The 14,203-nt window shown below is 48.8% G+C and overlaps 1 protein-coding gene and 1 pseudogene across 1 annotated transcript in view; one reads left to right on the top strand and one right to left on the bottom strand.

Annotated features, from left to right (window-relative positions):
- The window catches only part of LOC136570728 (uncharacterized), a 2,607,743-nt pseudogene that overhangs the window by 1,073,164 nt on the left and 1,520,376 nt on the right, over positions 1-14,203 (bottom strand).
- LOC136570729 (uncharacterized) overlaps positions 1-14,203 on the top strand; it is a 2,347,277-nt gene that overhangs the window by 960,919 nt on the left and 1,372,155 nt on the right.

Here is a 14,203-nt window from a genome sequence, read left to right on the forward strand (position 1 = left end):
AGTGCTGAGCCCCTGTGAGCTCTGTCTGTGCCTTGCTCGTGTCCCTGAGGGGCCCTGGCAGTGCCCCAGCCCTGCTGGGCTGTGCACAGGAGCTGCTCCTGGCCAGAGCTGTCTCTCTGCAGCTCTGCTGCCCTTGCCAGGAGCTGCCTCTGGGCCAGGAGCCCGGCCCAGCTCAGCAGCACAGACACAGCACAAGGACTTTAATCACCCTCTGGGCCTTTGCTGCTCTTTGCATCACACCCAGTCCCTCAGAGTGGGCTCAAAGACTTCTCAAGAGCTCAGAGTGAGAGTGAAATACTGAAGTTTCCTGTACTTTAAAGAGATCCCTGTGAGGGACAGGGCTGAGAAAGTGTCCCCGGGTTCCAGGGAGGGCAGAACACTGGAGGCACTGATGGCAGCTGGGGACAAACAAGGCAAAGGTGTCTCTGGTGCTGAGCAAACCTGGATTTGTTTCAGGAATGTAAAGGGCCAAGGCCTGAGCCCCAGGGCCTGGCCAGGCAGATCCTGTCCCTCCCTCCTGGCTCAGGGCTCTTCCCGGGATGGGCACTGGCATGTGGGGATGGGCAATGCCAAGGGCAGGAGCGTGGGGCGGCCCCTGCCAGGCTGCTGAGCAGGGACAAGGAGGCAATGAGGCCCCAGGCCTGCAAGGGTCACTTGTCCCCTCCTGGCTCAGGCCCAGGGCCAGCAGCCATGGCCAAAGCGCTGCCCAGGTTGGCTCTGTCAGGGCTGTCTTGCAGCTGCTGCCCATCCCTGTGCCCTGTGCAGCCCAGGCTGTCCCACGGTGTCCCTGCCCTGGCCTCTGTCCCTGCAGGCTCTGGGCATCCCCCGGCTGCCCCACCTGGCTGGGCCCTTCCTTTGCTGACAGCTCTGCCTCCTGCCTGCCCCTGCCTGCCCACACAAAGCCTGGGGCTGCTCCAGGCTCCTGCTGGGGACGTGCTGCACCACAGCCCTGCCCTGACAGGGAAATTCCTTTCTCCTGCAGCCACTCTGGGCCTCCCCAGCTGCCCTTGGCGTTAATTCTTTCTCTCTCTGCCTGTTTTCCACTATGTCAAAGGGATCCACCATCCCTGAAATCGCTCTTTAAACACTCTCATGGCTCTGCTCCACTCTCCTCAGGCTCCACCCCACTGAGCACAGAGCTCCTTTGTCCCTATACAGTGCTCATGGGCCCAAGGCCTCCAAACCCCTCCTTGGGACATCTCTGGGCCCTCTCCAAAGTGTTTCCAAATGAAAACATTCAGCTCAGGGTCTAAAGAAATCACCAGAGGACAGGGCCAGCCTGACCTGTCTGTCCTGGCTACTTTTGACTGGGAGCAATCCTTGGATATACAGAATTTGGGAGGCCAAATTCTAATTTTGGCCATGGTCCCTGGAAAAGAAGGCTGGTTCTTTTCCATAGGAATGAAGGAAAGAGCCCCTCTGTTTCAGGGGCAGATGAGAAGTGACCACCAGAGGCCAAGGCCAGCCAGACCTGGCAGGTTTTGTGTTGTGAGATACCCTTGCATAGAGGGAATTATTTTAGGCAGAGTACCCGTTTTGGCAATGGGCATCTGAAAAGTCAGACAGCTCTTTTCCATAGCAAGGAAAGCACAGAGCCCCAGTGCTCCAGGAGCTGATGAGAGGCAGCCCTTGACACCCCAAGATCAGCCAGAGCTGTCAGGTGGCCCCTGGGAGGCCAAGCCAGCCAGAGCTGTTCCATGTTCCCTGGGTTCCATGGGGTCCCACAGTGTCCCAATGGTCCCTTGCTTCCATGGGGCCCTGAGGTGTCATAATGCCCCCTTGGTGACAGGAGGCCCTGAAGGTTGGAATGGTCTCCATGGTTCCATCAGGCCCCACAGAGCCACAATGGTCTCTGGGTCCATGGAGCCCCTCTGTGTCACCATGGCCCCTTGGTTCCATGGGATCCAGAGGTGCCACAATGATCCCCTTGGTTCCATGGGCTCCAGTGGTGCCACAATGATCCCCTTGGTTGTATGAGGTCCCCACAGTGTCCCAGGGATCTCCATGGGAAGGAAAGAACCCAGCCCCACTGTTGCAGGCGCAGCCACCAGAGGCCCAGGCCAGCCAGCCTTGACGGTACTGGCAGATTTTGCCTGGGAGCAACCCTTGGATATTGAGAATTTCAGAGGTGGAATCCCAATTTCAGACATGGACACTGGAGGAGAAGGATGGTTCTTTTCCATAGGAAGGAAAGCACAGAACACCGGTGGTGTCTCAGGGGCAGATGAAAGGCGGCCATCAGAGGCCAAGGCCAGCCAGACCTCTCTGTCCTGGCAGCTTTTGTCTGAAAGCAACCCTTGGATATCGGGAATTTGGGAGGTGGAACCCCAATTTCGGCCATTTCTGCATGGATAAGAAGGACGGTTCTTTTCCATAGAAAGGAAAGCACCCAGCCCCAGTGTTTGGACAGCAGGGGAGAGGCACCCCCAGGAGCCCAAGGGCAGCCAGACCTGTCTGTCCTGGCAGCTTTCACCTGGGAGCAATCCTTGGATGTACGGAGTTTTGGAGGTGGAATCCCAGTTTTGGCCATGGTCAAGATGGGTGGTTTTGCCCATAGGAAAGTAAAGCACAAAGTCCAAGTGTTTAGGAAGAAGATGAGAGGTGGCCACCCTCAGGCCAAGCCAGCCAGCCCTGTCTCTCCTGGCATCTTTTGTCTCGGGGCTTTCCTTGGACATTGGGCATTTTGGAGGGGGAATCTCAGTTTTGGCTGTGGATGCCTGGACAGGAAGAAGAGTTCTTTTCATAAGGAAGGAAAGCACCCAGCCTCAGTGTTTCAGAGGCAGATGAGGGCCAGCCCTCAGGAAGCCAAGGCCAGCCAGACTTGTCACTCCTGGCAGCTTTTGTCTGGGAGCTATCCTTGGATATAAGGAATTCCAGAGGCAGTTGCCCAATTTTGACCATAAGTGCCTGGTTGAGATGGAGGGTTTTTTCCCACAAGAAATAAAAGTGATAATGGAGCCCTGGAAAATGTTAAAAATCGTCTTTGAAAATATTGGGCTTTGTGTTTTCTCAGATCACTGCACCTGCGTAAGCAGTATGATAAAAGATATAATTGTTAGATGTGGTGATTGTTTAGTAATTAAATATAATTATTATATAACCATAAGAAGAATCGTGAGAAACTATGTTGGAAATTTAAAGGGGGCTATGTTTAGCTGAAATCTGTGCATACAATAGAAGAATATAAGTTTAATAATTACATGAAAGTTATGTAATGATAGAGGATAAAACACGTTCACCTCGAATGTATGGTCGGAATCAGATTTGGGTGGAAACTACCACGATTCCCAGAGCTCTTGAATAAAAAGCACCGCATATAATCGCTTCTGTGATTATGTGTTTCTGAACGCTAACATTTTGGCGACCCCGGATGGGACCCTGCGTGTGCTGCTGAGCGAGTTTCGCGACTCGACCGCACTCCAGCCGGCACCGAGGGATTCTCGGGGAGCTCGATCGGCCGCGACCGCTTCTGCCGCTCGCAACGTCCCCGGGAGAAAGGTAAGGTGCTTTTTACTTTGGTTTGGGTGCCTGCCAATGAGACGCAGTGAAAGCTACGCTTGGTTGGGCTAAAGGAATTCCTGCTGGTACAAGCCCAGGCGCCGTTCCATAAGACAATCGCGAAAGCGTTGCAGGTTCGGCAATTTGTGGTATATTTGGAATGGAGAAACTTAAAGGGATTTTGGGCGGCAACACCTCTATCCCGCAAAGTTCTCCTTTGGGGTGCTTATTAGCACATTGGAAACAGGGTAATTTTGGGGAAGAATTACGTAAAGCTAAGTTGATTGATTATTGTAAGACATGGTGGCCAGGATATGCCTTGGAGAATGGTGAAAAATGGCCAAAATACGGTACTCTGCAATGTAACACTATTTCACAGTTACTGTCATTGTGTAAACAAGAAGGAAAATGGGATGAGGTTCCATATGTTGATTTGTTTTTCTATTTACGGGGAAAGCCAGAATGGCAGGATGAATGTGGATTAATGATGGTTAAAACAACTGCAAGCAATAAGTGTGGGGTTTGTGAGGAACGTTGTTTAGAAAACTTGGCGTTGAAAGAAAGCCTGAGTAGGGAAAATTATACAGATATTGATTTACAGGTAGTTCCAATAGGAACAAGAGAACCTAACCCTATCCCACCTGTTCCATCTGTCCCTATCCCACTGCCTGCTCCTACCCCACCTAGTCCTGAACCTGTCTCGTCTAGTACACCCTTCCCTCTTTATTCTCCTCTCCCATCGTCACCTGATCCCTCTTCCTCGGAAGATGAGCAAAACCTAACTGTGGTTAGAAAGGAGAGAGAGAGAATCAACAATGGGGTAGCCCACAGAACCAGGAGTCGGTCTAACCTTGCCCCAGTTATGGATAGAAAAGACATAGGCAGACAAAAACGGACTGTAATTGCCCCCTTGCAACAAAGTGTAGGAGTGGAAGGGCCAGTATTAATAAAAGTGCCTTTCTCTCCTGCAGATTTAGATATTTGGAAACAATCAGCCAGAATTCATAGAGAAAATCCTGATAAAATGGCATGAGTATTAAAAATGGTTATAAAAAACTCAAAATCCTGACTGGGATGACATACAATAATATGTATATGAACATATTATATATGTATTTATATATATATATGTATATAATTATATATAGTATATTAATATATCTAATATATTAATATTAGATACTTTGATGGATTCTACTGAGAAAGAGATGGTACTTAAGGCAGACAAAGAAAGGGTAAGAGAGGATATCAGAAACAGACTTGTAACAGGGAATTGAGATGAGAATTTCCCAATTGAGGATCCAAATTGGGACCCTAATTTATTTTGCGATGTGGGGAGACTACGGAAATATCAAGAGTGGATCCAAATAGGAGTTCAGAATGCTGTGCCCAAAACTATAAATTGGTCTAAACTATATGAAGTTCAGCAGGAAGAGACAATGTCCAGACTTGAACAACCAGTTTCACCAGGGCAATCAGTGCCAGCAGGTTACCAAGGGGATGGTTTTGGGGGAGTATACCGGCTGACTAGACATAGAGCCAGTAGAACAAGTTAAGGAACCTGTTATAAATAAACAATTAGGACATAAAGAGGTCAAATTTCTAATAGATACAGGAGCTACTTACTCAGTATTGAATGATTTGCAAGGACAAATTGGGGACAAGGAAACAACAATAGTCGGCGCTAGAGGGAAAGAGGAAAAACGGCCATTCTTGCAACCCCTAGATTTGTGTTTTGGGAACAAAGTTATAACACACGAATTCCTATACATACCTGAGTGTCCAATTCCGCTTTTAGAGAGAGATTTGCTAGCAAAACTTGATGTGGTAATAACCTTTGAAAATGGGGAGCTTATAATGAAAATATCTGAATCAAAGATGGGACAGATTTTAATGATCAAAGAAAAACCTGTTCCCTCTATCCCTAGAGAGGTAGGAGATGCATTGATTCACTCTGTATGGGAGACAGATATACCAGGGAAATCTAAATTGGCACAACCAGTGCATGTAGAGTTAAAAGAAGGGGCGAGGGCTCTACAAGTCAAACAATATCCCATAAAACCAGAAGCATGGCAAGTGATAGTAAAGATTATTGATAAGTTCTCGAAATACCGAATTCTAGAAGAATGTGAATCAGAATTTAATACACCAATATTTCCAATAAAGAAGCCAAATGGTGAATATAGATTAGTGCAGGATTTGAGAGCAATAAATAAAATAACAAAGGACATTTATTCAGTGGTAACAAATCCCTACACATTGCTGACAGCCGTAAAGGAGATATATAAGTGGTTTAGGTAACTGATTTAAAAGATGCCTTTTTCTGCATCCCCCTTGACAAAGAAAGTAGGAAACTGTTTGCCTGTGAGTGGGAAAACCCAGGGAATGGGAGAAAGACCCAGCTCACCTGGACACGATATAAGAACTCGCCGACCCTATTTGGAAACCAACTGGCAAAGGAGCTGGAGATTTGGACCGAGAGTGGGCAAGTACCAAGAGACCAATACCTGTTGTTGCAGTATGTTGATGATATACTGATAGCTACAGAAGAAAAGCAACCTATATAAAGGTAACCATTGAGATTTTAAATTCACTGGGAATGGGAGGCTATAAAGTACCCAGAGGAAAGGCACAAATTGCCCAACAGACTGTGATCTACCTGGGATGTGAAATTTCACAAGGGCAACGAAAACTAGGCACTAACCGTATCCAAGCTATTTGTGCTATTCCAGAGCCCCAGAATCTACATGAGCTGCGAGTCTTCCTGGGGATGGCAGGATGGTGTCGCCTGTGGATCATGGACTATGGACTGATTGCGAAACCCCTGTGTGAAGCTCAGAAGATGCAGCCATTCACCTGGGACAAGCCGCAGAAAGAAGCCTTCCTAAAATTAAAGGAAGCACTGACAACTGCTCCAGCATTAGGGTTACCTGATCTGTCTAAAGATTTTCAGCTGTTTGTCCATGAAAGGCTGCGCCTAGCACTAGGACTAACAACTAACCTTTTGAATCCAGCTTTGTTCCCAGGTACCACAAGTGAAGAAGGCCCATTAGAGCATGACTGTGTGGAGGTAATAGAGTACACCTACTCAGCAAGAGAAGACCTGAAAGACGTCCCACTAGAGCAGCCAGAGTGGGAGCTGTTTACAGATGGGAGCAGCTTCGTGGAAAATGGAACCAGATACGCTGGGTATGCGGTAACAACAGTCAGTACAGCAGTGGAGGCAAAGGCATTACCACCAAATACATCTGCCCAGAAGGCAGAACTGGTTGCTTTAACCAGGACACTAGAATTAAGTGAAGGGAAAAAGGTAAATATCTGGACTGACTCAAAATATGCTTTTGGAGTGGTGCATGTACACGGAGCACTGTGGAAAGAAAGAGGACTATTGTCCTTCTCTGGGTATGCACATTAAACATCAGGATGCAGTCCTGCAATTGATAAAATCAGTACAAAAACCTGAACAAGTGGCAATCATACACTGTAAAGCACAGCAATCAGGAAACTCCAAACTCTGCGAGGGAAATCGAAAGGCAGACTGGGCAGCCCGACAGGTTGCTCGAGAGGTGCAAACAACAATGGCACTGATACCTTTAAAGCTTAATGTATCCCAATTCAATTTGCCTCCAGAACCAAAATATTCAGTAGAAGATGAGAGACTGGCACGTTTGCTAAATGCACAAAAGAATTCAGAGGGATGGTATGTGACTGCACAAGGACAGATAGTGGTACCCCCTTGATAATGAGAGAAGTTCTACAAATTAAACATAACGAATGTCATTGGGGAGCAGAGGCATTGGTAAAATTGCTAAAGCAGAGTTTAATTTCGGTATGGATGTTAACAATGGCAAAATCAGTAATGTCAAAGTGTGATATCTGCTTGAAAAACAACCCAGTTGCTAGACAACAAGCACAGCTAGGAAGAATTCGGATAGGAATAGAGCCAGGAGACTATGGGCAGGTAGATTTTGTAGACTTGCCAAGAACTCGAGGATACAAATACCTGTTAGTGGGGGTTGACACATTCTCTGGGTGGCCAGAAGCCCTTCCCTGTCGCACCAACCAAGCAAAGGAAACAGTAAAGTGGTTACTACAGGAGATTATTCCCAGGTTCGGGGTGCCCCTAGGGTATCATCAGACAGGGGGCCCCATTTCATAGCTACAGTAGTAAGAGAGGTAAGTAGATTGCTGGGGATAACTTGGGATCTCCACACACCATGGAGACCCCAGTCAAGTGGACAGGTAGAGAGGATGAATCAGACACTAAAGAGGCAAATCAGTAAAATATGCCAAGAAGCCAAATTGCAGTGGCCCCAGGCTTTGCCAATAGCACTGTTGAGGATTTGGATAAAGCCTAGGAGTGGGATGTCAGTCAGTCCTTATGAGATATTGCATGGGAAACCATATGAATCTCCTGAGCCTAACCCTAATGTGCACGTCACAGGAAAGCAGGAAGTGTATAATTATGTTCTGTCTCTCAGGAAAACTTTAGCTCGGCTCCGGAGCAACCTCGTGTGGAATAGACCGCTGACTCTCGAGAACCCAGTTCATAACATACATCCAGGAGACGAGGTGTACATCAAGAACTGGAACGAAGAACCGCTGAAAGAAAAGTGGAGTGGGCCCCACCAGGTACTGCTGACCACCTTTACAGCAGCCAAAGTAGCCGGCGTGGACCCCTGGATTCACTACACCCGAGTGAAGAAAATCCATCCTGGATCACGGACTGTGTAAACTGTGGAACCAACAAGGCTGCAGATAAGATGTGTTTAATTACTTTGAGAATGCTATCAGTAATTGTGCCAAAGTTATGGTCATTAATGTCTTTGGGATGTGGAATGCAAAAAGATCAACTAAACACTCTTCATTCTAGAATGAAGAGAGAGGTACAAGCAGAAACACAGGTGATAAAGGTTTCTAATGCAGTTCAGGCTGAGAATGTAATGATTGGATTAGTCAAAGCCTTTGCCAAAATGCAAAACACCTGTAGAATAACTGCCTGTCTGCCAATACCAAAGGCAGCAGGAGACCCAGTAAATTGGGGAATCGTAACATCAAAACTACCTGAAATACAAAACAACAAAACAATTGCATGCAAACAGGTACCTGAGTCGAGGCAAGTAGTCAAGGAAACTTGGGAGAAAATAGGAACATGGATGAGACCCATGGGCCAGAAAGACTGTATTCTAAGTGATGGCACACTAGGAACCCCTATGGGAGAATCAGGAGGCATCACACAATGGCAATGCTATTTGCCACACTATAAAAAGATTATAGAAAATGTTACAGAAACCACTCTGGTATGGAAGTGTGAGGCCAAGGATCAGAAAGGTCAGACAGAGCCTTGGGAGAGTGCGTGGTCTGTGAGTATCCTTCAAAGATTCCAATGTATGGCAAACACCCCTTGGTGCATTAAGTGGGAAGGCCTCGAGAATGAAACAGATCCAGCAGTAACAAACACTGCCACCAGTAGCAGAACGAGGGCAGACAAAGTAAGTTGGTGGGCATGTAATAAAACTTATGACTGCACTTCGGATGATGCAGAGATAAAGCAGATGCCACCCCTGGCAATAGCCCTACAAACTGGCTGTGCTTGCAGAGGGATCAAACATAAACAAGGCAGAGTGAATTATAAAGCAGTTGTAGGATGTACCAGGAGTACAGTCTGAGGTCCAGGACAATTTGTATGGGCAGCAAGCGATGGCACCTGGACAACACATCTGCCTGTAGATGGGAAAGTAAAGGAAATTACTTTAGGCCTCCCAACCTCATGTCCAATTTGGAAAAAGTCCCCATTTAATGGAAAACATGAACTTGTGCAGATAAGAGCAAGACGAGAAGTTCTAGACAATGAAAATCCAGATGACACTTGGCAAGAACCCTCTGGTGGAGTGAAATTTGGGTGGGCCCGAGAGTCTTTGCTTGGTCCTACAGCAAACTATCAGAGTAGAAGATGCTGTACAAACTTACAGGTCAGGTAGATAGACTGGCAAGAGTCACCCGGGAAGGATTTAAAGAATTAAACGTACAATTACAAGCCACCACAAAAATGACTTTACAAAATCCATTAGCCTTAGATTTGTTACTCCTGAAAGAGCATGGAGTATGTGGATTTTTAAAGTGACGGGTTGGTCATTGCTGCGTTCACATCCCTAATGTAACTGCAGATGTAGAATATGACATCAATCAGTTGAAACAAAGAGAGCATGAAGCACAAGAAGAGCAAAAGGATTTGACTACGACCTGGCTAGGCAAAATCTTTAAAGACTCCATGAACGTGAGTGCATGGATTAAATCTGTCATTAAGAGTGTGATAATCTTACTAATTGTATTCTTAGCAATTTGGTTAGTTCACAGCATCTTAAAGGGAGAGATACAGAAGAAAACGTCCTGGAACCAGAAGATAATAAAGGCACTGACACGAGATCCACGCCCACCATCTTCTGGTTCTCCAGTGCGTGACAGCATCCACGACAACGTTTACATCAACCATGGCCTTGAAGAACGTCAAGAATAAATTGAGAAATAAAGGACTGTATCAAGTGAAAACATTTACACCTATAGTCAAGGGAAAATGCTTTCAAAGGGGGGAGAATGATAGTGGGGCCCTGGAAAAATGTCAAAAATAGACTCTGAAAATGTTAGGCTTTGTGCTTGCCAGATCATGTGAAATCGCACCTGCGTAAGCAGAACATGATAAATGATATAATTGTTAGATGTGATGATTATTTAGTAATTAAATATAATTATTGTTTAATCATAAGAAGAATCATGAGAAACTATGTTAGAAGTTTGAGGGGGGCCACAAGGAGCCCATGCTTGGCTGAAATCTATGTATACAATAGAAGAATTGAAGTTTAGTCATTAACATGAAAGTTATATAAGGATAGAATATAAAAACATGTTCATCCTGAACCCATGTCGGAGTCAGATTTGGGTTGGTACCCCTGACACCCAGAGCTCTTCAATAAAAGCACCTGCATATAATCATTCTGGTGATTATGTGTTTCTGAACGCTAATATACCCAGTAAACTGTTAAACCCTTCCCAGTTGCTGTGCATGAGGCTTTATGAATATGCACCAGGCTGATGTAAGGGGAAAGGTATTTCAGGGGATCCCTGAAGGTAACAGGGTGCTCCTGGCTGAGTGCCAAGATGCACCCGGCCGTAATAACCTTTGCTCCATGGTCCTGGTCGCACATTGTTCTTTATAAAACTTTTTAGATTTTCACAGGAGAGTAAACGCATTTTTCACATTTTTGAATGGTTGAATTTTTTTTATTTTTCAGGGAAGGGAGTTTTGAAGAGCTGCAAGTGGCCAATCTGCCTGCAACAAGCACCATTCCATGGGCTCTTGTCACCTTTCCCGACACGGCTGCTGCAGCTCATGGAGGGTAAAGCCCTGGAGGCTCCTTATGGGCGGTTATGGACGATTGCAGGCAGCGCCTCCATGCCCTGGATCAGCGGTGCCCACTCCTGGGAACCCCCACGTTTTCCAGTTTCTGTGAAGCTGCCTGTGAAAAACACATTCACTCTCCCGTGAAAATGTAAACAGTTTAATAAAGGACTTTTATTAAAGTTTAATGGGAGACCAGGACCATGGAGCAAAGGTTATTACGGCCGGGTGCATCTTGGTGCTCAGCCAGGAGCACCCTGTTACCTTCGGGGATCCCCTGAAATACCTTTCCCCTTACATCAGCCTGGTGCATATTCATAGACCCTCATGCACAGCAAACTTTCCCTCAAACTAGTTTACGTTCCAAGAACTCGATGACTAATGTACTTCAGATTAAAAATATCTAAAGAAACTAACATGCAATCTAACACCTCTTAGTTAAACAATTCATATTACAAATACACTAAACACAAAACCAAACACCACTATAATTTCTCAGACATTTCAACCAAACAATTAAACTTTAATAACATCCTTAAGTACTCTTGAAAAATTAAAATTATTTTCAAAAGATTAATTGTGTGTGGGTGGTTTTATTTCAATATTGGTTTTTGGACTGTTTGGGTTAGATGATTTAAAAAATGGGATTTTTATAGGAATTAAATCAGCTGAGAAGGTGGCACTCTGCAAACAGAATTGACTGAAAATAAATGGCACAGAAATCACTAACTCAGAAAGTTTTATTTGCTATCAAATACATCCCACACACCCAGCCCCACACAATCCCCATCCCATTGCTCCAAATTGAGATCCCACTTCTCCCAATCCCCTTCTAACCCCATCTCACCCTGGTGGCTGTGGAATGGAGAGTTTGGCATGGGATTGAGTTTTTTTTGAGGAGGGAACAAGGAATTTAAGGTAGGATTGAGCCTTTTTGGGTTAAAATTCAGTTATTTTCAGTGGGATTTGAGTGGTTTTGAAGTGACAGATCCATCCCTCTTGGCTTTTGGAGTAGAGAGAGATGGAGAAGAGAAAAAAATTCAGGCCAAACCAAAGGGCAAGCAGCCAGGAGTGTTCCCAACATGGATCACAGGGAATGTGAGTGACCAGGGCTGTGCCCAAAGTGCCTCCTCCAGTGGGGGATGGAGCTGCAGCAGCGCACGAAGCTCTTCCCGCACTCGGGGCACTCGCAGGGCTTCCCTTACCGGTGCCTCCGTTGGTGTTGGGTCAAGTTAGAGCTGCTGGAGAAGCTCTTCCCACACTGGGGACACTTGTAGGGCCTCTCCCCGGTGTGGATGTGCCGGTGGATGACGAGGGTGGAGTTCTGCCTGAATCCCTTCCTGCAGTCGGGGCATTGGTAGGGCCTCTCATCTGTGTGAATCCGATAGTGCCGGAGGAGATCAGAGCTGGTCTGAAACCTCTTCCTGCATTTATCACACTCGTAGGGCCTCTCCCCTGTGTGGATGCGCTGGTGCTTGACAAGGTCGGAGTTGTACTTGAATCCCTTCCCACAGTCAGGGCATTGGAATGGCCTCTCCTCTGTGTGACTCTGATAGTGCCGGAGGAGACTGGAGCTGGTCTGAAACCTCTTCCTGCATTTATCACACTCGTAGGGCCTCTCCCCAGTGTGGGACCTCTGGTGGCTGATCAGGCTGGAGCTGCAGGTGAAGCTCTTCCCACACTCCCCACACTCGTAGGGCCTCTCCCCAGTGTGGATCCTCTGGTGCCTGATCAGATTGGAGTTCCACCTGAAGCTCTTCCCACACTCCACGCATGTGTGGGGCTTCTCCCCATCATGGAACTGCTCATGGAGCACCAGCTCGGAGCTCTGGCTCCATCTCTGGCCGCCTTCCCGGCCCAGGCTGGCTCTTTCCCCCTCACATCCCCGCCATCTGCGTTTGCAGCCCCTCCTCGTATGGCATCTCCGGGACTTTTCCTCCCCGTTGGCTTCCTGCGCCGTGGAGCCGCTCAAAACGGCCTCTGCCACCAGGTTCTGCCACGGGCATTTGTCCTCCCTGCTCTCCATGCTCAGCTCCTGCTCTGGGCGAGGAAGGACAAGGACAGCATGGGATTTGCCTCCGTGCCACAGGCAAGGGCATCGAGATCCCCCCAGGCCGTCTCTGGGGACGCACTGCCCCCTCTTGGCTCTCCCCATTTCGAGATGCCGGGGCTGTTTGGGCTCCCGGGCGCCCTTCTCCCCTCATTCTCTGCTCTGGGCTGCAGCCGCTCCAAGGAGTCCCCCCTGCCCTTCTCCAGGCTCTTGAGGCTCCCGCCAATGGCGGCGCTCCCCCCTCTCTGGCCTCCCCACTTTGGCCTCCTGGGGGACACAGGGCTCTGCTCCTCCAGGCTGCCTCTGCCGGCAGCCGCCACCGCCACCCGCCGATGTCCCCCCGAGGGGCCTTTTCCGCTCAGCCTTGGACTTCTTCATTCTCCAAACATCCCCCCAAAAACCCAACCCAGGGACCCCCCGGGATATCCGGGCCGGGCTCCCCCTCCCCGCTCACCTGCGCCATGGGGGGGGGGGCGATGATCCCACAGGTGGGGGCTGCGAACTCAGGCAGGGATCGAGACCGCGTGGTTCCCACAGCTCAGCCTTGATCCGCCTTTGTCCCTCCTCTTCCTCCCGCTCCTCCTCTGTCCTATCTCCCCTCCCTCTCCTCCTCCCCCCTAACCCCGCCTCCTTCACTGCTCTTTCTCCTCCCGCTCCTCCTCTTCCATCCCCCCTCCTCCTCCTCCCCTGTCTTATCCCCACCTCCTGCTCCTCTTCCATCCCGCCCCTTCCATCCCCCCTCCTCCTCCTCCCCTGTCTTATCCCCATCCCCATCTCCTTTTCCATCCCGCCCCTTCCATTCCTTCTTCTCCACCTCCCCCCTCTACCCGCCTCCTCCTCCCCCTCCATCCCTGCCCTTCCCTCCCTCCTCCTCCTCCCCCAGCAGCAGCCACACCCTCGGTGCCCCGTTCCCGCAGCCCTCGCAGCCCGCGGCAGCAGCGGCGATGGAGCCGGGACAGGTCGGCATGGGCAGCGCGGGGCTCTCGGCTGCTCCCAGCCGCTGCGGGCGGGGGGAAGCCGGCCCGGGCCAAAGGAGAGGCAAACTGGGCAAACTGGGGGCTGCACATCCAAACTGGGCCTTGCTGGGGACCCTGCCTGGCCACTGCCAGCCCTTGGGGCTCCTCTCGGCACATCCGCCAGGGGGGAACGCACACAGGCCTGGGGGATCCCAGCAGTGGCAGCACTGCCAGGGACTGGGCTGCACTGGGATCGTACTGGGAGTGACTGGGGCTGTACTGGCTTTGTACTGACATCAAACT

Source organism: Molothrus aeneus, unplaced genomic scaffold (assembly GCF_037042795.1).
Source record: "Molothrus aeneus isolate 106 unplaced genomic scaffold, BPBGC_Maene_1.0 scaffold_36, whole genome shotgun sequence".
NCBI classification, from domain to species: Eukaryota; Metazoa; Chordata; class Aves; order Passeriformes; family Icteridae; genus Molothrus; species Molothrus aeneus.